Source organism: Panthera onca, chromosome B2 (assembly GCF_046562875.1).
Source record: "Panthera onca isolate mPanOnc1 chromosome B2, mPanOnc1 haplotype 2, whole genome shotgun sequence".
Classification (NCBI taxonomy): Eukaryota; Metazoa; Chordata; class Mammalia; order Carnivora; family Felidae; genus Panthera; species Panthera onca.
In genome coordinates, this window is record NC_138343.1 from 70,408,255 (window position 1) to 70,432,021 (window position 23,767).

At 38.4% G+C, this 23,767-nt stretch overlaps 1 long non-coding RNA gene across 2 annotated transcripts in view; it reads right to left on the reverse strand.

Moving 5' to 3' along the window:
• LOC132667304 (uncharacterized) overlaps positions 1 to 23,767 on the reverse strand; it is a 171,112-nt gene that overhangs the window by 19,676 nt on the left and 127,669 nt on the right. The window contains exon 5 of one of the 2 annotated variants that reach the window (XR_014137705.1): positions 1,324 to 1,434. The exons of the other annotated variant lie outside the window; for it this stretch is intronic. This is a non-coding gene — a long non-coding RNA (uncharacterized LOC132667304). Of the gene's footprint in view, positions 1 to 1,323; positions 1,435 to 23,767 lie in introns of those variants that run through there. 2 annotated transcript variants of the gene reach the window in all.

Below are 23,767 nucleotides of genomic sequence, written 5' to 3' on the forward strand. Positions count from 1 at the left end.
TTCAAAATTTTTCTAACAGTGTGTACAAAAGCTACAGGCTCTATGAATCCCAGTCCTATTCACAAGCAAGCCTTGCTGCTGAGAAGAGAGATTAGGGAGTGGGGTTTAGGATGGTAAAAGTGAAATGATGAAAAAAAAATCAGTGGTTTGTTAGTTTGCCTATTTTGTATAAATTGCCATGCAGGCAATTCAAAGGTCCTTAACTTCAAATGTATGTAATACACTCATTCTTACCTCACAGACTCAAAATTCAAGCCACAACCTGAAGACATGAACAACATCTAATCACACATCAATGAAGTGGACAAATTTCTGAGACTGGAGCTGAAACTGAAGGCACTGTGCTTAAATGCCTTTATTCTATGTGCCACTGAGGCACAGTCTATAATGTAAGGATCTGCAAGAACACCACTGCCTGAGAACAATCTAAATTGACTGTGTTGCATGCGTTGGAAGGTAACAGGGACCACACCCTATAGAGTGCCCAGTAGATTTCCTGATGTCTTGCTGGTATAGTCATGGATAATAGTTTCTACTCTTTGAAAGATGATTCGCCCTTTTTTAATTGAGAAGAAACAGCAATTGAATAAAACATTTCAGTATGTAAAATCTGATTTGTCAAGAACAGTCACTGGGCCCAAAGCCTTAGTCAAGTGATGAGGCAAACAGACAACAGCCCTCTACTCTGGACCCCAAAATCCCCCTTAGGTACAGATAACTCAACATGGTTATTGTCATACCCAAGCTCGGTGATTTAATTTGACAAGAAAACAATGATTCTAGTGCTCAGTGATCTGCCAGAGGCTTAATACCCAGGATTTGTGGCCAGTCACCAGCCCAGTTACTTTACCATGTGGGAGCCTTTGAGGTTAAAGTGAACATCACAATCCCAACTCTAGTTGAGATTTCCCATGACCCTCTCACCTCCACTGGACACTGAAACCACTGGCCTCCCAACCGTGATGTCCTTTCCTTTCTGATCTTGCTCTATAATTCTGGCTTCAAGCTATAAAAATGATAGAAAATGGATTCTTTTTTCTCTACATAATTCTCCTCATCTGATGAATATAGTTTAATGTGGTGGGAGAAGAGACAGAAAGTGACTATTACATTAGGAGGCAGGTGTTAGGAACCCAGCTTTGAAGTTGAATCCTGAGGATCTAAATGCTGACACTGAAGTTTGCTGGTTTTATCTTGGACAAATTACTTAGCCTCTCTATGTCTCATTTTCTTCATCTGTAAAATGGACTCAAATAAATAAGAAAGAAACAAAAGTGTTGAGGTCAATTACTTATAGGGTACATTGATGACTGATATGTACATTAGCTCTTATAATATGGGGTACTGAGCATAAAGACAATTGATTCTTGAGTGCAAAATCTAAAAGAAGCTTGAAATATTTATCCAGGTGAATTCTGAGTAGAAAAGTCTTACCTATAAGAAAAGAAAAATAAATGTACACTTAATAAACACATATTCTTTTCTAGAAATTGTGTTAGTCCCTCATATGTTATCTCATTTCATTTTCAAAACAAACCTACATATTAAATATTACAAGTATTGTGACTCTACAGAAAGAAACATGCCTAAGAGACTTTATGTCACTTGCACAAGACTACACAGCTTATTTGAGGCAAAGATGAGATTCTGCATGGGTGGATCCAACTTCCAAAATCACATGGTTTCATCAAACCAAGATGCCTCCACAATATATTCAGTGAACATTTTCCACCAAGGTTTGTGTCAGCTCAAATAAATCAATATGCATGGTGTGAAGACAGCAGCTTAAGTTATTATGAAGCACTAATAGCAATTGTAGTAGTTTCAACAAACAGAATACACAACAATTAACATCCCGAACCACAAGGGAAGTAAAGAGCTGGTTCATTTTAATTGTTATTAAACCCCACCACCGATCTTACTTAGTTAACCTGACTTTTACTACTTAGAAAAACCCCCTTTGCAGGACAATATAGAAGGAACATTTAAAAAGCCAACCTTTATAAAACCCCTTTTTTTCACAAAGAGGAAATGTCAATTGACTCGGTGATATGCCTTAAGTCACATGAGAACCTGTCTTGCCAACTATTGGTTTGAGGCTAATATTTCACTATTATACAGCGACTTCCCATCAGAGGGTTTCTAAGAGCTTTATAACTTTACAAATAATCTAATGTCACTGCACTCAATATTCTTCCTCTCCTAAATGAATATAAATTCTGCTCAAATTCACCAAGGAAAAGGCACAATGACTGCTCCACTGCTTCTTCAGTGCTAGCTATGCCCACCACTGGACTCCAGCTACATTTTTTATATAACTATTATAACTCTTATGAAATTGTGGCATAATTTTAATTTTTTTTAATGTTTTTATTTATTTTTGAGACAGAGAGAGACAGAGCATAAGCAGGGGAGGGGCAGAGAGAGAACGAGACACAGAATCTGAAGCAGGCTCCAGGCTCTGAGCTGGCAGCACAGAGCCCGATGCAGGGCTCCAACTCACGGACTGTGAGATCATGACCTGAGCCAAAGTTGGACGTTTAACCGACTGAGCCACCCAGGTGCTCCTGTGACATAAATATTAATTTATTCCCCTGTATCTCCAAATAGCCAGCAGATGACTTGGTGATAAAACTATTTCATTCACTTTGAAAATGTTTCAGCTCAACAACTATTTAATGAGCTTGTACTTTGTGACAGGGCCCAAGCTAGATGATTAGACTATAAAGATAAATGAGACACAGCACTTGCCTAGGGAGGAAGCTATGGACAAATGGAGGATTCAGGCACATTAATTGATCATTTCATTTCAACACCAAGTGGGAGACACTACTATGGATATTCAGACACGGCATGAGCATGAAGTGGTGAGAGCATGAGGAGACCCCGAAACCAGCCTAGCTAGTTCAAAAAGACTCCTAGAGGAGATGAAGACTTAGGTAAGATCTGAGGATGTGTACCTCTAATTACTAGTGCAGAAAGTGGCAGATAACAAACATTCAATCAAAACACCATGAAGAGGGGCATCTGGGTGGCTCAGTCAGTTAAGCATCCGGCTCTTGATTTCAACTCAGGTCATGATCTCACGGTTTGTGAGTTCAAGCTGCACATCAGGCTCTGTGCTGACGGTGTGGAGTCAGCTTGGGACTCCCTCTCTCCCACTCTCTCTCTGCCCCTCCTCTGTTCACATCATGTGTGTGTGTGTGTGTGTGTGTGTGTGTGTGTGTGTGTTTCTCAAATAAACAGGCATTTTCTTAAAAGCCATGAAAAGCCATGAAGGAAGGGAAGGTGGGAAAAAGGAGAATACAGGACAGAACTGGACTAATAAGTCTTTTTATTTCCACCAATATCTGGGTGTGTATATTTTGACACCTTCACCACGTTTCTTAAATTGCTTTCACCCTTTAAGACCTAAAGAAAATGCTCTATTCTCTCTCTGCTCCAGAACTTCTCAGGTTCTTTTTACATCGTGGTACATGTAGCAAACGATGTTTGTGTGGCTCACTAGATAAACAGGAGAAGCTGGCTGTGGTTGGAGGTGAACCTATCACCCAGGCCCCAGTCACCCACTCCAAAGACTGAGGGATCAGTGTCTCAGCAAAATACTAAGCCACTTGTGTCTCATCAATGTGCTGAAGCAAACCAATTGGGAAGTATGTTCTAAACTAACTCCTCTCATTTTTTCTTCACTCCAATCCCATCTTGTTCCTCCAGGAAACTTACAGACGAATCATTCATTGTATATGATCTTCCATCATGCAGCTTCCCTCAATCTTTAAACATCATCAAATCTCCTGTAAAGAAGCCCTCCTTGAACCCTATTCCTCCTTGAAGTGTATCTCAACTATGTTATGTACTAACCCTGAAAAAAAAGTTTATTCACTTACTGACTACACTTCTACTCTTCAATCCTCTAAAATGTACATAGTGTTTGAGATACTGGGGTAAGATTGTGAACAAGAAGCCAAAATCCCTATCCTCAGGAATCTTAATTCTTTGAAGGAGACAGGCCAATCAAAAAATACATACATAAGATAATATCATATAGATAACTGTTTATAACACAAGGTCACAGACAAGGATGGTGGATACTACTTTAGACAAATATTCTATGAAGGCCTCTTTGAGAAGGTAATGTTTAAGCAGAACATTAAAGGAAGTACAAGAGAAAGCCAAATGTATATATAGGAGAACAGAATTATAGAAAGGAAAATTCAAACATCTTGATGTAAGAACATGCTAGTTATGTTCAGAGAACAGCAAGAAAGTTAATATACTAGAGCTCAGTATGCAAGGGATAGTGTATTAGGAGACAGGAACAGAGATCAGAGGCAGGAGGCAGTCTATGTGGGGTTTTAAGGGCCTTGGTAAAGACTTTGAATGCTATTCTACATGTGCTTAGAAGCCTTGAGAGGGTATTGAGCAGGGAGTAAAATCTTTTGACTTAATATTTTGTAAAAAACCCTTTGACTGTGACATGAGAAAAGACTGGAAGAGGCCAACTGCATCAGGGACCCCAGGTACAGTGATCTAGGCAAGAGATTAGGAAGGTAGAGCCAAGAGAATGAAAATGCTGGATTCAGGACATACTAATATAAAGCTTATAGAATTTGCTTAAGATTTAGATGTTGTATATGAAATAAATAAGTGAAGTATCAGTCCAAGTTTTTACTCTGAACTAGATGAATTGTGCCATGAAAAAGACAGGGACCTGTTGAAAGGAGCATCTACATGAATACTACAATAGACAAGAATGTTGACAGGAGTCACTGGGAGAGAGGGCCATGGATGACTTCAACAAGGAGGAGCAGCTGAAGGGATTATGTAGTATCCCTCTCCTGCTCTTCTGCTCAGAAATTTTCTGTTTCTTCCCACTGTTATTGCTTTTTGAGGGCAGGAACCATGCCCTGTCTTCTTTACATCAATGTTTGGAATGCCTCAAACAACCTGGGAGCTCAGTAAGTATTTGTAAAACAATGAATGAGTTGGATGAATGGACTATACAATAGAATACATGGCTCTTCAAGATTTCTCACTTATCTCCCACAACCCCATCACCTACTTCCTGTCCAGCCCACCATACTATTCTACATTTTTTAATCTGCACTGAATTTTTTTATGTTCATGGTTGTCTTGTTCATTAGTATCTCGTAGCCCAGATGATTTCTCCTACTCTATCACCTATATGCCTTTTGAAATCTCCTCATATTTCAAAACTCTGACCTCATGTCTTCCAAGAGCACATTCATCCCTACTCATGTGACAGGCTAGTCCCGCCTTCTGCTCTGCAATTAGTTAGCATCTAAAATTGCACTTCACCAAGCACTTCCCTGGATTGGCATTTAGATTTGCCTGTTCCTCTAGGTTATCAAGTCCAGGGCAGTAGAAACTTTTCCTTATTTTTATTTCTGCCTTCCTAAACATTTTTCAAAATTCTTTGAGGTTGCACCACAAATTATAATTGGATTCAATTAAAATGAATTTAAAACAGGAAAAGATCTCTCACAGCTAAACACAATTAGTGTAATATCTATACTTTCAAATTATTTTGCTTTTGGAAAAAAATCTGAAATCACTGGTTGTTTGTTAATGAACATTCTGTATTTGAGGAATGCAAAGTTCTGTTCACTTTTGGAAAATGATAAATATTCTGAAGCTACATGCCTGTCTTAAAGGCTTATCCTCCAGCCTCATCCTATATCTACCCCCAAATACCTCTGGGCTCAACCAGGCTCAAGGACTTGTTATTTCCTGCACATAATCTCTCATACTCTCTGCACATGCTCCTTCCTCTGGCTGGAATATCCTTCCCCACTTTTACCCTTGGACAACCTCAACTCATCTTTTTTATTTGGTTCAGATGACCCCTTCACTAAGAGATCTTCTCTGTCAACTGAGAAAAGTTGAGCACAGAATTTGCTGTTTCTTCAATACCTTCTACATAATTCACTTAGTGTACTTGTCCTAATCCAATGCTTATCTATCTTGATCTCTTTCCTAACCTACCATTGTGAATTCTTCTAGGAGAGAATTTGTGTCCAATTATTTTTGTACCACCAGGACTTAGTATTGGCTAGGAAAAAGTAGGTACTCAACAAATAATTGTTGAGGTGAATGAACCCTGAGAATCTCAGTTTGCAGCCTCATAGTTCTACAAGGCAATTCTGCCTTTATTTGTCACTGCTTCTTATTTCAAAGATAAACTCTGATTAATTGTTGATCTGTAGCCACAAGCATGGAGATAGCCCCTACCAGCTTTAGGAAACCTACATTGCTGTGCGCTACCTTCAGCTACCCCCCCTCCCCTGCAGTAATCCTAGATGCCTCCCCCACCCCAACCACTTAATCCCTCCAGCCCTTTCAATTACTTATTGTGTTATCCAGTTGTGTAATCAGCCTGGATGATAAGCTGTCAACAGTTATTTTTTCATGTAAATGATTACTTTATCCCCAGATCAGGGCTGTGTGTTTTTAAGCCCGGTGGGGGGTGGGGTTTCAGGATTGGGAATGAAGAGTGCTGTCTAGTGAAGCATATTATGGAGTTTTATGGCTAATCATTTGTGATCTACATATAAATATGCATGCATCCTGGAAGTAATTACCAAAATAGTTCTGACCTAATTATGCTTAAAACACAAGGATCGGTTCTTAACTTCAAGTAATAGATATTGCTAATCTGATTTAGCCCTGACCCTATAAAGCCAGCTAACTTCTCTAAGTCTGGGTTTATTCCATGAAGAAAATGGCCCTCTCCAACTAGAAAATCAACCCAGGTTTGTGGAAGAACAGAGGCAGGGATCAGAACTTGGGCTCTTCATTGCCAAAATCTCCTGCCTCTTCCCAAAATGCATCCATAAAACTATATTCGACTAGTAATTACCAAGTGTTTGCAAGACAAGAAAATTCTGCTCTAAAGTTTTCTCATAAGAACACATGCAAACAACATTTCTTTCTCAGTTAAGGAAAAGCCTCCCTTATTTATCATCTCATCAATAAGCCTGAAAACAGGATTTGCTTTCCACAAGAAAGAAAAACTATCTTATAGAGAACATTCAAGCTCACTGCTAGATCAGCTAGTTATTTATTATACAGGAATGAGTACAGACAAAATGCCAGTGAATAAGAGACAATACTAAAATAGACTTAACCCTGGATTCCATTGAGGTTCTTAAATAAGCATCTACCTGGCACCCAGTACTCAAACATTTTTTTAAGTGAACAAATGAATGAATGAGTAAATGAATAAATGAACGTATAAGCAGTTCCTGTATATGTAAAAGCCAGTTCTGCACAGCCCACAGCCCTGGGTATTAACAGCCTGAAAGGGAATTAACATTTATTGTGCTATTTAAACTCTCACACTCATTCTTGCCAGTAGTATATTATTATCTCTATAAGAGAGAAAACGAGGGGCACCCGGGTGGCTCAGTTGATTAAGTGTCTGATTTCTGCTCAGGTAGTGATTTGGCAGTTGCTGGGCTCGAGCCCCATGTCAGGCTCTGTGTCTCACTTTCTCTCTCTGCCCCTCCCCCACATTTAAAAAATTTTTTTTAATTTTTTTTTTAACGTTTATTTATTTTTGAGACAGAGAGGGACAGAGCATGAACGGGGGAGGGTCAGAGAGAGAGGGAGACACAGAATCTGAAGCAGGCTCCAGGCTCTGAGCAGTCAGCACAGAGCCCGACGTGGGGCTCGAACTCACGGACAGTGAGATTGTGACCTGAGCCGAAGTCGGACGCTTAACCGACTGAGCCACCCAGGCGCCCCCCAAAAAAATTTTTTTGAAAGAGAGAGAAAACCAAGGTTATGATGTAAAGGTTGTGGCAATAAACTGGGTTAGAGCACAAACGTTACAGTCAGAAAAATATGGCTCTGCTAGTTAAGGTTAAGAAATGTGTTCACGATCATACATTACCTAATAAATGGCAAAATAGGGATTAAACTCAGTTCTGACTTTCTTCAAAGCCCATGCATTTAGAACTCTACCAAAATGCTTCTTTGATTTCCCAATAGCTAAGCATGGATTTAACAATCAGCTTGGGCCATTATTTCCTCTCTGACTCAAGATTCCAAGCAAAAAGCTATTTTGTACACGTTGTAAGCTATGAAGCCTGAACATCCTAGGAGAGGGTTTGGAGCTACCATCAGAGAGGTCTTACAGGCAGGTAAATTAAACCAGTTCTTTAAAATGGGTATGAGGGGCGCCTGGGTGGCTCGGTTGGTTAAGCGTCCGACTTCGGCTCAGGTCATGATCTCACGATCCGTGAGTTCGAGCCCCGTGTCGGGCTCTGTGCTGCCAGCTCAGAGCCTGGAGCCTGCTTCAGATTCTGTGTCTCCCTCTCTCTCTGCCCCTCCCCTGTTCATGCTCTGTCTCTCTCTGTCTCAAAAATAAATAAACGTTAAAAAAAATTTTTTTTAATAAAAATAAAATGGGTATGATTTGTTTTGTGCTGCACTGCAAGCAGATACAATTTATGACTTCAATGACTATAAATTAATACTTGCATGTACTCGTAGAAAGTATTTCAGAGGTTCGTTGTTGGAGGGCAAGAGGAAAATTAGACATGTCTAAAGCAGCTCTGAGCCTTTCTAAACACCTAAAAGATTGAGGTATCTAGTATCATTAGTTCCCCATCTGAGAGTCACCTACTGCTAAGCTCACAGCTAGAAGAATATATATACCCAGGTCTACTAAGATTTATTTCCCCTATCTGTCCCTAAAGCCCATACATGCAGAATATTCAGTCCCAAATTACAATATGCAGAAATTAACTTTGTTTAATAAGTATCCCTTATAGGTAGGAGATATCAGGCAGTTACAACTTAAAATCAATTGATTCAAGCAGTTCCCTCCTAACTCCTGGTGGAACGAATATACTATAAATATGATAGTTTTAATGGATGAAGAAGAATGGATAAAAATTTTGGAGAGAAGGGTAGAGCAGGAAGAAGTGCCACAGGGCAAGTAGCAGAGGGCAATGAGAAATTCAGAAGTCCTGTTTTTTCTCCAACCTTGACAATGACATCAATCTTGCATATGCATGAGTGCTAAAGTAGGAAAATAAGTTGGTTATAAGAAGCAACTATAATGGCACTGCTTAGGGGAAAGATACACATATTGGGTTAGAGCCCAGCTTCCCAACCAACATGCTGCCAATACTAAACCCCTCAGGTCTTACCTGGGAGGGTAAGATGTTGCTATCCCTTTCCTTGATAGTACTTAACATCCAAAATGTCTACCAGAGCAAAGAATGTCTACCATGAATGCTCTTGCTGATGCCTATCTTAAAATTTCTGGCCAGCAGTCCTGTGGGGACCTAAGTTCCAACCAAGTCACCATGAGTTAAACTGCAGGGGCGCAAAAGGTAAAAAAGCAGTTTAAATTGTATTTTTGTCAATTTAATAACCTCATTAAAGCTTGAAAAATGTGTTTTCCATCTAAGTAAAAATATGTATATGTACTAATCATTTCTTCTATTGCAAAGATTCAACTTTGCAATATTTCCTTTCTCTTTTTCTGATTTTAATGTCAAAAACCATAATTTTGGTTGTTTTCTTTTAATAGAGTCTAAAAACAATTCTTTAAATTCTGGTCAGCATTAGCAGCCTAAGGAAGTTTGGAGGTAGCTTTCATCATTCCTCCAATGTATTTTATCCTCATGCCCTATCATACTGTGGTTTTATGGGTAGAAGTACAACTTTACCCAATTATAAAGGTGCTGGCAGGAGAATGGAAAAGTTGAGCTAGTTTTCTCTTAAGGGAGTGATGATAAAAATCTTAATTTGGAAATTGCCTAGTCTGCACTGACAGTGTGGGCCCTGCTTGGGATTCTCTCCCTCTGTCTCTCTCTGCCCCTCCCCCACTCATGCTTTCCTCTCTCAAGATAAATAAATATTAAGAAAGAAAGAAAGAAAGAAAGAAAGAAAGAAAGAAAGAAAGAAAGGGGGCACCTGGTGGCTCAGTCAGTTAAGCATCTGACTTCAGCTCACATCATGATCTCATAGTTTGTGGGTTTGAGCCCCATGTCAGACTCTGTGCTGACCACTCAGAGCCTGGAGCCTACTTCAGATTCTATGCCTCCCTCTCTCTGTCCCTCCCCTGCTCATGCTCTGTCTGTCTCTCTCAAAAATAAAATAATAAATATTTTTTAAAAAATAATTTTAAAAATAAAAAATAAAATCTAAATAAATAAATAAAAATAAAGAAAATTGCTTAAGACTTCTCAGTCAATATAAGGGGAAGGAAATTCACCTAACTATGTAAAATATTATCAAGAATTCACAAGTATTGTCTGTATTTTATATATTTCATTTAAGCTCTCAGGAAAATTCCACTGCAGTCCATTGTTATTAAAATGACTTTCTTTACAGAAACTGCTAGTAACTATTCCAAATCTAGGGAATACAGAGTTCCCCTATGCCAGATTTGTATACAAACTCTTAGAAAATCTTAGAATGAAGCAAAGCATTTCCCAGCAATATTTTCTGGATTGCTTGCTCCTCCATGAGGTTTAGAAGATACCTTCTAGAAATCACAGACTTAGTCTTCAAGAAAATTTTTACTGGGTAGCTCTTTATCAAGTCAAGTACAAGGAGCTACTTTTGCTTCCACAGAAAGTACATTTGATAAAAACTGACACCTTATTTATAAATTCCTAAAGGGTTAGTCAAAAATATTTTAATGACTGCAAGGATATAATTTTAGTTCGTCACACATTTTGTGGATAAAAACAGAAGTGATATTCTCAATTTTAATTCTGCATAGAGTAAATGAGGAGGTAACTTTTAAATAGCTGTACAGTAAGCAGGAAAAAAAGATGTGGAAAGGAATGAAATCTCTTTCCGTGTGTCCAAATGAGACAATAAAGAAGCATATTTTAGACCAAACCAATATTTCTCTTCACCAGGTAAGTTGACAAGAATTCTAGGAAACTGCAAAGCATGTGAAGCCACATCAATCAGAAAGTGTTAAATGGTATACATGTTTTCAATTTCTCTAGTGTAACTCCTCAAGCCTCAGCTAGGAATATGACTTAAGTATACTAATGTAAAACTAAAGCTTTGCAAAAATTTACCCAGACTTTCTTCTATAGCTGAACACTGGGAGATAGATCCAAAGCCCTGAGCCACAGGGAAAGCACTCATCCAAAAAGACTAATTCGAAAAGGTGTTAGCAATATGGATGTGTCTAGTGGCCATTTAATAAACAGAGCCTTTGGGGGATAAAAAATAATTCATCCAGTTATAAAAGTTCACCAAAATACAACCTATTATAAATTCATTCCCCCTAAAGCAGTGACAGTTAGCTAATTCTGTTCCTTCCATAAGAAGGCTACAGAACAACTGGAGACAGAGCACAATTTATGAAAAATGTGAAGAAATGAATAAATGTTAAATGCTAGAATTTTTCTGGTTTTCCCTTCCCAAACATCAAAGGTGGCCACCTCAGAAATTAACCAGACTGCCTTTAAGTGCACTTGACATTTCACCTGTTTAAAGGTGTTGAGGGGGAGGGGGTCCCAGAAAACAAGAGATTTAATCTGAAAAACATCAGGAGCAGCTACCCTCACCCAATCTATTTCTAACACTGTCCTGGCATAGAAGCTAAAACACTCATTCATGAGGTCACTTCTTTGACTTAAGGTTTGGCTCCCATAAGCCATCTTATGAAATGCAAATGTATTCCTTGAAAGAAAATACACAATAATGTTAATTCATAATGTTAATTATAATAACTTATAAATCCATGTCTCCAATTAACCGAAGTGAGTTTACTACTAAAAGAACAGAACAAGGACAAGAGTATTTGGGGGAGGTTGGAGACCATAGCCTTAAAAACTTGAACTGAGGAGAGCCAATACAGGATATGGAGAGAGATATAGATAGATCATAACATGTTGTAGAAAGTCAGAGGGCTGTACCAGAACCTGACACGTGGGTTCAAGAGGAAATGAAAAGAGGAAAGACTTAATTTTTTCCCTCTTCACCTTTTTTTCCTCAGCATGGTCCTAGGTAGTGAGGTATAAGCTAGGGCAGAGTCGAACAGAATTCTCTCCCTAACTTTCTCTCTAGCCCCATAATGCAATTTTGTCTTCTCTTTGCTTTTCTCTCTTCATCTTCCTGCTACTATCCCTGTACAGAACATGCTGTTTCACATAATAATTTATTTTCTATACTGAGTTCTTGCTTTATGCCAGGAATTGCTCTAAGCCTTTTTCATGTCTTGTCTTATCTAATGCTCATAGGAACCCTCAGAAATGGTCGTTTTTAACAATTATGTAATAGTACACATAGGTTTAGTAATAGTGCATATTAAAATCATTCCAGACCTTCCGTTTCACCTCTTGGTGACAATGTTGCCACTGCTAGAAAATTGCTTGCTCTGAGGAAACAAAATCTGAAAGCATCTTTAACCATCCTCCCTCCCTCCATTATACCACTTCACTTCACTGACTCATTTTGTGTCCCAGGGTACTCTCTGGAATACAAAATGATACTACAGGAGATCTATCATAAGAAAGATCAACCATCATGGAGCCCCAGTGTTTAGCACAGGCCTGGAATATGGTGGGCATGCCATAAATATTTTTGAGTGAATAAAGGAAAGCACTCTACCGCATTTTTAAATTAAAAAATATATATTGTAACATTCTTTGTGCCTATAGTTCTGTTAAAAACCAAGCATTATATAAAGCTCAGAGGCAGCTAGGACTACTTTCACATCTGCCATCTGTCATATTCATTTTCTGATGAAGAAATGCTTAGAGCACTGAGAAATCGCAGGTAAGACATTTCATTAAGTGAGTTCTACTGATGTTTTATTTGAGTTAACTACTAGTTGGATGAAATATTAGCCAAGTCAGAGACTTGAAGGATTGTTCTCAATAACATAGACCTTCTTCAAGTCCATTCAGGTCATCCCTTCCCCAGGCAGAGTAAAGATCACAGTCACCCCCACACCAAAGGGTGTTGATTGTGCAGAGGCTTCTCTCATTTTACATTCACAGAAGACTGAGACTGGAAATAAATCTAGGATATGGTGACTAATTCCCCTGGCAGATATCAGCTTTTAACATGCATGAGATATTCCCACTGTCATTTGCCTGAAGGGCATCAGAGGGAAAGAGGAAAATGTACTTCTTCAGAGTGAGCTTAGTCTAAGTTCTCACACAATCAATATTATTACATTTTCTTGGGTTCAAGACACAAGCAATTGTGACAGATAAGTAATAAAAAAGAAAAAAAAAATCTGTCACTATTTCACCACCACATTTCAGTAAATATCACAGTGCAATGGTTCAGATGCAATCAGCAATTTCTTCCAACAGGATTTAATAGCTTAAATAACCAGACATTATCTGATTGGATGGACTCAGTTTGGACAGTTTCAGTGCATCCTAGTGCTCTAACTACAGCATCTTCTTGCTGATATAAGCACCTATGACCACCATAGGACTTGAATTGCTCACCATTACTCACCTTCTACAAAGGGATACTAGACTCATTGCTTATGTTCATTGAGTGTCTCATTACAACAAACCCAAGTCATTTGTTTTCTCTCTACATTAACTTAACCTAATGGGCAGCCAACTCCAGTTGTTAGAGAGAAAAGCAAAAGGCAATTTAAGAAGATAGTTTTTAAAATCTGAATCAGTTACAACCTAACATAATATAAAAATATTTACTAAAAAAAAAAAGCGGAACAGTGGGGACAATAATGACAAGGTATACCTTAGAGTCTCCAAAAATTCAATACTGATAAGTTACCTAAACAATCTCAATGACAGCATTCTCTCAGGTAGAAGAACCCCTCAGCTTTACAAAGAAAAGTAATTTCATTTCATTATTCTGTATGACTAGTATGAAAAAGAGCAATAAATTTACAGAGACTTAGAAGAAGCAAAGAGAAAACAGAAAGAACATAGATGAGAACAAGAAAAAGAGAGAATAACAAATTAGGAGAGAAAGTATGACAGTGAGCAGAAGATGATACGAGTAACACAAATCTTAGTTTGTACCCTCTTCCCCAAACTCTATGGCCTGTGAATGTTTAAAACTCAATTTAGGGGGTACCTGGTGGCTCAGTCATTTAAGCGCCTGACTTTGGCTCAAGTCATGATCTCACAGTTCATGAGTTTGAGCCCTCCACCGAGCTCTGTGACAGAGCTCTGAGACAGCTAAGAGTCTGGAGCCTGCTTCAGATTCTGTGTCTCCCTCTCCTTCTGCGCTCGCTCTCTCTCTCTCTCTCTCTCTCTCAAAATAGTAAATGGTAAAAGATTTTTTAAAAAAAGATGAAAACACATCTTGAGATTTTTGCAAATGGTAGGAGTTGGGAGGAGAGAGAGACTTCACTGATTTCAATTTTGAAAGCCTCTAGTAAAATTCTGAAGCCATCCTAATATCTTACCCCTTTTAGATAACTGGATCTTGTCATTCAAACATCCTAAGTTTTTCTCTATCTTTGAAGTTCTATGAGAAGTAAGGATTAATTTGTGGGAGACTTATCCCTTGTAGGGTAAGCCATATAGGATGGCCTTCCAAAAAAGTGTTATCTCCCCACAAAGTTCCTTGGAACTCAGCCTTAAGCAGAGCTATGGAAATCAGTCCTGGTCAACTTCAAGGCTAGGTGCACAGTCACCTCATCACACCACAGTGAGTACAGTATCTCCCTTTTTCATCCTTGAAAGCTGAGATAATGAATCATGCTACTAACTTACTATGTCATATAGGCACAACTACAAAGTTTGACCCCAACCCCCATATTACATCAGGGGAACATCTGGGACTCCCCTAACCATGAATGCCAAATTGGCAGGTTAGAGTGGGAACCAAGAATTCATTTCCATCCCAGCTCTTGATCAATCAGAAGACAACCAATGGTTCCTTAATAATGCAGCTAAAAAATTTCCCAGCCCAAGAGTTAGAATCCATCCCCCTGGAATCTGACATCCGGCCCTGCCAGAACTCTGGGCACTGCCCAAGAACACAATACTCTCTCTTGTCTCCTTGAATGTCCTGCTAATAAACACCACTCCACAGCCCAACATGTATTCTATAGGGTTATGTGATATTGTTTGCACATAACCAGTGATTTTGCAAAATATATTTTATTATGGAAAGAGTCTCCAGATTTTAACAAGATAGACTACTAAGACTGTGAAACTATTTGAATTTAATGCTACCTAAACTACTATTCTATTCCTCACTCCAAAAAAAAAAAAAATATATATATATATATATATGTATGTATATGTGTATGTATGTGTATATGTGTGTGTGTGCGTGTGTGTGTGTGTGTGTAATACACACACACACATACACATACTATATATGTAATTATTGGGACTAAAACCAACCCAAATATTAGTTTGAATCACAGAGCCTCTTCACTCCCACCTCACCCCCTCTTGAGTATGCAGCCAGTACACAACTTTTGGAATATATATATATATATATATATATATATATATATATATATATACATACCCCATATATTCTCTTCAACTTTTTTTTTTTTTTTTTTTTTTTAATTTTTGGGACAGAGAGAGACAGAGCATGAACGGGGGAGGGGCAGAGAGAGAGGGAGACACAGAATCGGAAACAGGCTCCAGGCTCCGAGCCATCAGCCCAGAGCCTGACGCGGGGCTCGAACTCACGGACCGCGAGATCGTGACCTGGCTGAAGTCGGACGCTTAACCGACTGCGCCACCCAGGCGCCCCCATACCCCATATATTCTAATTCCAAGGCACTTCTCATGGCATCACAGAGAGATGGTTAGAAGAATATCATAAGAGGCCAACCACACATTGGTTCTCCAGGTAAAAGAAGTTGTGATCTCTTCCAGATACCAGATTACTATTTTCATTGCAGTCAGCCACAGGTGACAAAAGTAAAAGAACAAGGACAAATTGACACAAACCTAGTAATCCTACAGAAAACAAACAGATAGCTCTATAGAGCTATCAAGATGTCATCATGACTGGGGATTAAGAGATATATTGAGTGGGGTGCCTGGATGGCTCAGTCAGTTAAGCTCCCAACCTCCGCTCAGCTCATGATCTCTCTATCTTGAGGTCTGCTGTCCTTGGGTTTGAGCCCCACGTCAGACTCTGTGCTGACAACTCAGAACCTGGAGCCTGCTTCGGATTCTTTCTCTCTCTCTCTCTAACCCTCCCCCTGCTTACACTATGTCTCTCTCTCTCTCTCTCTCTCTCTCTCTCTCTCTCTCAAAATAATAAATAAACACTAAAAACATTTTTAAAAGATACATTGAGTAACAAAATGGGTTTTGCACACAGAGAAGGAATATGAATTCTACTTGAAGAAGAAAACACCAATTTCCACAATTATAATCCATTATTCTGATAGCCTTTTCTCTAATTAGAGGGGAGCCTCTCTGATTGTGATAATTCATCATCAAATCAGTAGTATCCTTGTATGTGAACAATTTAGGAAACATAATAAAGGATTGGATTAAACAGCATTAAGGACTTTCTTAGTATCTAAAAAATATAACATCATATAAAAGTGGGTATTTGGTGTGGCACCTTGATGGCTCAGTTGGTTGAGCATCTGCCTTCAGCTCAGGTCATGATCTCATGGTCTGTAAGTTTGAGTCCTGCGTGGGTCTCTGTGCTGACAGCTCAGAGCCTGGAGCCTGCTTTGGATTCTGTGTCTCCCTCTCTCTCTGCCCCTCCCCTGCTCACGCTTTGTCTCTCTCTCTCTCTCAAAGAATAAACAAAAAAAAATTGTTCTAAGTGGCTATTTGGCTAATTTGAAAATGGAATTCAAAATTCATTTCTGTGGTACCTTTAAAAATTTGATAGTTCTTTGAAATTGCATTTTTAAACTACTTCTTGTTTTGTTCTAAAAAGGAGATTTTTTCCCCTATTTCCTTCTGAAAGTTTTCCCTCAAACAAAATTTTTATCCGAAGTTCTAAAAAATATGCTGTTCTGTCCTCTTTTTTTATTTTGAATTACTTCTCCTTCCTAGCTTGTTTTTTTTTTCTCTTCTGATTTGAAAGGAGAGTTGGAAATTCTATGAGAAGTGGAAGCTTTGAAAAATAAAAACCGACATAACCTTCTCTCCATCAGTTAATAAAAATGCAGCCTTTTTTCTAGGTGCTTTTACTTATGGAGGCTCACTTGCACTGAACTAGCCCTCCCTCCCCCTCAACTAAACAAACTTTAAAAATCTGTCAGTAGGCATTTCTCAGTGTGAGAGGCCTCAAAAAGACAACAGCAAATCTACTTAGTTCACTGGAGATATTTCTGTTATGATGTTGATTTTCAGCCTATTTAAAGAACTAGTTACCCCCAGGGACTTATTATAAGTTATAGTATCTTTCATAACTAAATAACTTGAATTTGACCATCTTGGCACCACACCTAAATCTATGCCAACTGAAGACCTCTTCTGATCTCATGGGTGAATTCTTTCCCAAGAGATATTACTAACAGGTTATGTGCTTTACAGGTTAGAGCACAGGCTCTGTGATCCTGGCTCCACCCCTTATCAGCTGTGCGTCCTTGGGTAAGTTTCTTAATGTCCTTTTGCCTTAGTTTCCCCATCTGTACATGCAAATGATTCTGGTGAAAGAAACTAATTCACCTTAGGAGAGTCTGTGGCACAGAGGAAGCACTCAAAAGCATCAGAGATTGCTCTGAAATCACATGTTCAAAGAGCAATGAATTGTGCTACCTTACCACAATTCCTATAACTTCTCTTTTCCAAATCTCTTGACAATATTAGTCACTTGTCTATAGTTGTTTGATAGGAAAATCTGCTATAGAATAAGAGCAGGTTCCAGAGACACTATGGAAGGTTCTTGTTTCCCTCATCTGACAGCAGCTCTGTTCACAAAAGTGAGAAACTGGCTTTATGAGTCTATGGATCCAAAAGAGTCAGTTTCAGAAATCCAGACTCAGAAGTGCTGACCCTGAGCCTATTAAAGAGAGCAGTTCCTTCGGGATAACTCAGCAATTGGGCATATTTTCAGCAATTATACTCCCTAGACTAAGCCTTATGCTCCCACCTAGTATACTAAGTCACGCATAGCTAAATTATCTTGTTTACAACCTCAATCCCTGAATCAACTGAATAATACACACAATGATGTTATATAATAATAATCTCTCAATAAGCCAGATACATGGGAGTAGGCAGTATATTTGCTTAGAGTCTCATAAATCTGTTTTAGAATCCTTCTCTACCCTGAGAGACTTTGGACAAATTACTTACTCTATCTCAGTCTCAACCTTTACATATGAAAATGTGGATAAGAAGAGTTACCTTACAGCATTTATTTTGTGAATTCAAGATAAAATGTTTAAAGCTCCCAATATAATTCTTAACAAAGAATAGATTTTAAATACATGGTTATTATTTTATTATTCTTATTATCATATAGATTAAAAAATAGCATATATGATTCTTTATCCTTGAGGAACTCTTGGATAGATATGCTCTTAGTGAAGCTAAGAGAGTAGAATAAAAATAATAGGAAAAGTAATCACAGTAAAACATGGGAGAGAACTTAAGAGTTGAGTGATAGACCTAATTAGCTTGTCTTTATGTATCTTTATATCAGAGGCAGTAGACCTTTTGAGAACCTGATAAAACTTAAGAACCCTATCTCCAGAAAAATAAATCCACACATTAGCACATAAAAATTTATGGCTCCAAGAACTCCAGGGCATGGAGCATATGAGAGGCTATATCAGTGTTTTCCAAACTGTGCATCACAACCCACTGTGGGTAAAAGCAATTTAATCTGTTTGACCAGTTTATTTTAAGGAACTACATACCCATATCTATATCTATAGAAAAAAAACATGACATGGAGGTGGGGATAGTGGGTGTTCTGTTTAGAGGACATCCCATTAAATCCTGTGTCTCCCCTCCCCACCCCCGCCACCCCAGAAGAAAGAAAGAAAGAAAATAACATGACAATATTGGAAAGTATCACATATAATAGGATTATTTGATAAAATCTTTGTTTCATGTTGGGGGTGGTGAACTCCTAGGTATATCAGATCGCAAGTTTAGAAACTTAGTTTATGGCCAAAAATGTTTGAAATAGACCAGTATTGTGATTACAACTATGTACCTCCAAGACAGATTTCTCTAATAATAACCAACCCATTCTTTTTTTTTCTAGCCTAAATTCTATTTATTGAAAAGAACAAAGAAAGAGTAAAGCACCCCCCCCCACCCCAAAGAACAGGAAGGAACAAAACAAGCAGTGCAAGTCTACTTCCTGCACAGCATGTTCTCTTATCACCCCACTGGGCCATCTTGTTGTTGATGCGCATCTTCAAAAGTGAACCCACCCAGTTTTAAACTCCTCTGTGATAAATTGCTTAAGAAATATCCAGACCTGGGGTGCCGGGGTGGTTCAGTCAGTTGAGCGTCTGACTTCAGCTCAGGTCATGATGTTGCAGTTCGTGAGTTCAGGCCCCGCGTCAGGCTCTGTGCTGACAGATTGGAGCATGGAGCCTGCTTCAGATTCTGTGTCTCCCTCTTTCTCTGACCCTCCCCCGTTCATGCTCTGTCTCTCTCAAAAATAAAATAAACATTAAAAAAATTTAAAAAAAGAAAAATAAATACCCAAACCTTCCTCTCATCCTTTAGACATAATAGGAATACGAAATCAAAGATATTCATTATTTAGTAATAGGCATATTATAATAAGAATGTAAATTCTTTTATTGAATAATATAGATCTGAAGCCCTATATATAAAATCCAAAAGATTCTCCAGCTAATGTACTGAGCACATTGTGATTACAGTCTTACCAATAAGAAGATTTTGAAATTTGAGGCACCTGTGTGGCTCAAGTCAGTTGAACATCCAACTGTTGATTTTGGCTCAAGTCATGATCTCATGGTTTCTGGGATGGTGCCTGCATCAGGCTCTGCACTGACTGCACAGAGAATGCTCAGGATTCTCTCTCTCTTTCTCTCTCTCTCTCTCTCTCTCTCTCTCTGTCTCTCTATCTCCCTCTCCCTGACTCTCACATGCTCTCTCTCTCTCTCTCTCTCTCTCTCTCTCAAAATAAATAAATAAGCATTTAAAAAAAGATTTTGAGGGGCACCTGGGTGGCTTGGTTTGCTGAGTGTTTGACTCTTGATTTCAGCTCAGGTCATGATCTGAAGGTTCATGGGATCAAGCCCCACGTCAGGCTCTGGGCTAAGTGTGAGCCTGCTTGGGATTCTCTCTCACTCTCTGCCCCTTCCCCCAACCTCAAAAATAAATAAACAAACTTTAAAAAAAAAAGATTTTGAAATTTAACATCCACCTTTTTGCTTTGTGTGAAGAGTGAACAATTAAGCATATTAAGAAATCTAGATCATCATCTGAAAATTTCATAAATGCTTTCAAAAAAGTATCAGGGAAAAGAGACATTGAGCTCTTTTCAAATTTAACTATAAAATGTGAAGTCACTCTAGCAAGGGCAGCTTCTCATCTACTTCAAAATGAAGAACCAAGGAGAGAACACTCTGCTTTTCAAGTAAGTAACATATATCAAAGGGTAAGGCTGGATTCTAGAAAGCATGTTCTCTAAATATACAATCCAGGAGTAACCATTGTGTTAAGAATGGACCACCAAGAATCACAACAGCTTTCACATATACATAATAGCAACCCACACATGATAAAAGTACCCCACCCTTTCTCTTATTCCCCAGAACTTTAAGAGAATTTTAGGGTGCCTGGGTGGCTCAGTCATTTAAGCATCCAATTCTTGATTTCAGTTCAGGTCATGATCTCACAGTTTGTGGGATCAAGCCCTGTGTTGGGCTATGAACTGACAGTGCAGAGCCTGCTTTGGGTTCTCTCTCTCCATCTTTCTCTCTCTGCCCTTCCCCCACTCATTCTCTATCTCTCTAAAAATTAAAAAAAGAAGGGTGCCTGAGTGGCTCAGTTAATTGGGGATCTGACTCTGGCTCAGGTCATGATCTCCAGGCTTGTAAATTCAAGCCCAACGTCAGGCTCTGTGTTGACAGCTCATAGCCTGGAACCTGCTTTGGATTCTGTGTCTCCATCTCTCTGTCCCTCCCTTGCTTGCACTCTGTTTCTCTCTCTCAAAAACAAATAACATTAATTTTTTTTTTAAAGAAAGAAAGAAAGAAAGAAGGAAAGAAAGAATCTTACCTATGCTCATGCTCCTCTCCATCAGTCATTTAAAACTTAGTATACTGTTCTCCTCACTACAAAGTTTCACCCTTAAGATGTGTGCCACATAAACTTAAAGTCAAAATGTTGTAGAAAGAGAGTGTGGATAAGAAAAATCTCTCATCTCAATGTTTGTCCTATATTGTTACTTAAAAGATGGAAACATATATTCCTTCAGAATTCCTTAACATCCCGTGTTTGTGCATCACAATTTACAGAGAAATGGGAGAGGTAGGAATGAGAAATGGCCTGATCTCTTTTGAATTCCTCTATCAAACCCATAATTATAGGACATATGTTAGAAGAGGAAACAACAGGACACTGCAGTGAAGGGGTTTGAAGTGAAGGTACTCCATAGTAGTAACAACCTTACAAGAGACCTATGGTGATGGAGCATTTTTTTTCAATAAGCAGGCAAAAAGTTTGCTCATGCTTCTGGTTATCTTATCTATGTTTTCTCAGTATAGCAACAATGAAAGAAATATACATGGCTTCATAAGATAGATAATGTAAATGATGCTCTTAACTCTTAAATGTGACTAGTATTTTTTTCTTCCACTTGAATCAGCAGTTTGGGATTGATACAAACCTAAAAATCTAGTGTCACAGAAAGCGAAGAAAATATTATTAGCACAAAGTCTGGAGTAGAGTATGGCCATAATCACTAAAAGTGGCAGCTCTTCTAAAACTAAGGAGCACTGAGAGCTTAAATACTGACAAGAGACACTATGCCAATTAATACACACATTATGCATAAACAACACATCATACTACCAACTTATAAAGAGCAAAGGAATAATATCTCAATTGAATTCTCTAACAAGATTCTCAATCTCTTGTTGAATTCTCTAACAAGAATTCAAAGAACATTTTTTGAAAAAGAAATGACCAAACTAAATCTAGCAAAATAGAAACACTTCCTAGTCGAAATTGGCTCAGATAATCAAAATTTCAAAATAGGATACAGAAATTCTGTTCATAATATCAAAGCATTAAAATAAGAAGTACTGGGGCCCCTGGGGGGCTTAGTCAGTTAAGCATCCAACTTTGGCTCAGGTCATGATCTCACAGGTCATGGGTTCAAACCCCATGTCAGGCTCTGGGCTGACAGCTCAGAGCCTGGAGTCTGCTTCAGACTCCCTGTCTCCCTCTCTCTCTCTGCTCCTTCACTGCTCATGCTCTGCCTTTCTCTATCAACATACAAATAAAAATTTTAAAGATTAAAATAGTAAGTACTAAAATATTAGAATAAAAGTAATAAACATTTCCAACTGTAGAATAACATGACTAAAACTTACGGTGTCACATCTCCCCATCCACCAGACTAATAAGCACAAAGCGACTGATAACAGAGATATATTTTCGCTAAGAGAAGGGCCAGAGCATTGAGAGAGGCACAATGTAAAGGAAAAACCAAAAACTGAATATGAAGCACACATTTCAAATAACACTCTGGAAAACCAGCCTCTGACAAACACAAGGTAACTTGAAAGGAAAATAAAACCTATGGAGAACTGAGAGTAATGACAGGAACAACAAATCTTAAACTCAGCTCAACTTCTGACTAGATTTACTCAAAACACCATACTAATGGCCTAATAGAAGAACAGGAGTGCCTGTATCCAGGTACAATAACTATACACTTCACCCTCTACTCTTCTATACAGGACATCTGCCTTTCAGCAGTAAATTAAGAGACATAGAAAAAGCAACGGGAAAAAAACCCTAGCACACTGTCAAGAGACAAAGTAATCAATATAACCAGACTAAGATATGACACAAATGCTAGAACTGTCAGATAAGGTTATAAAATAATTATAATATGTTACCAGCTCTTGGAAAAGGTAGACACATGACTATGCATTCATCAAAATTCATAAAACTGCACAATAAAATAAGTGTATTTTACTGTATATAAATTAAACACATAAATAATTTTTTACTATGAATCAAAGAATTTTATTTTATTTTTTTTTAATTTTATTTTTATTTTTTAATATATGAAATTTACTGTCAAATTGGTTTCCATACAACACCCAGTGCTCATCCCAAAAGGTGCCCTCCTCAATACCCATCACCCACCCTGCCCTCCCTCCCACCCTGCCCTCCCTCCCACCCCCCATCAACCCTCAGTTTGTTCTCAGTTTTTAACAGTCTCTTATGCTTTGGCTCTCTCCCACTCTAACCTCTTTTGTTTTTTTTTTTTTTCCTTCCCCTCCCCCATGGGTTTCTGTTACGTTTCTCAGGATCCACATAAGAGTGAAAACATATGGTATCTGTCTTTCTCTGTATGGCTTATTTCACTTAGCATCACACTCTCCAGTTCCATCCACGTTGCTACAAAAGGCCATATTTCATTTTTTCTCATTGCCACGTAGTATTCCATTGTGTATATAAACCACAATTTCTTTATCCATTCATCAGTTGATGGACATTTAGGCTCTTTCCATAATTTGGCTATTGTTGAGAGTGCTGCTATAAACATTGGGGTACAAGTGCCCCTATGCATCAGTACTCCTGTATCCCTTGGATAAATTCCTAGCAGTGCTATTGCTGGGTCATAGGGTAGGTCTATTTTTAATTTTCTG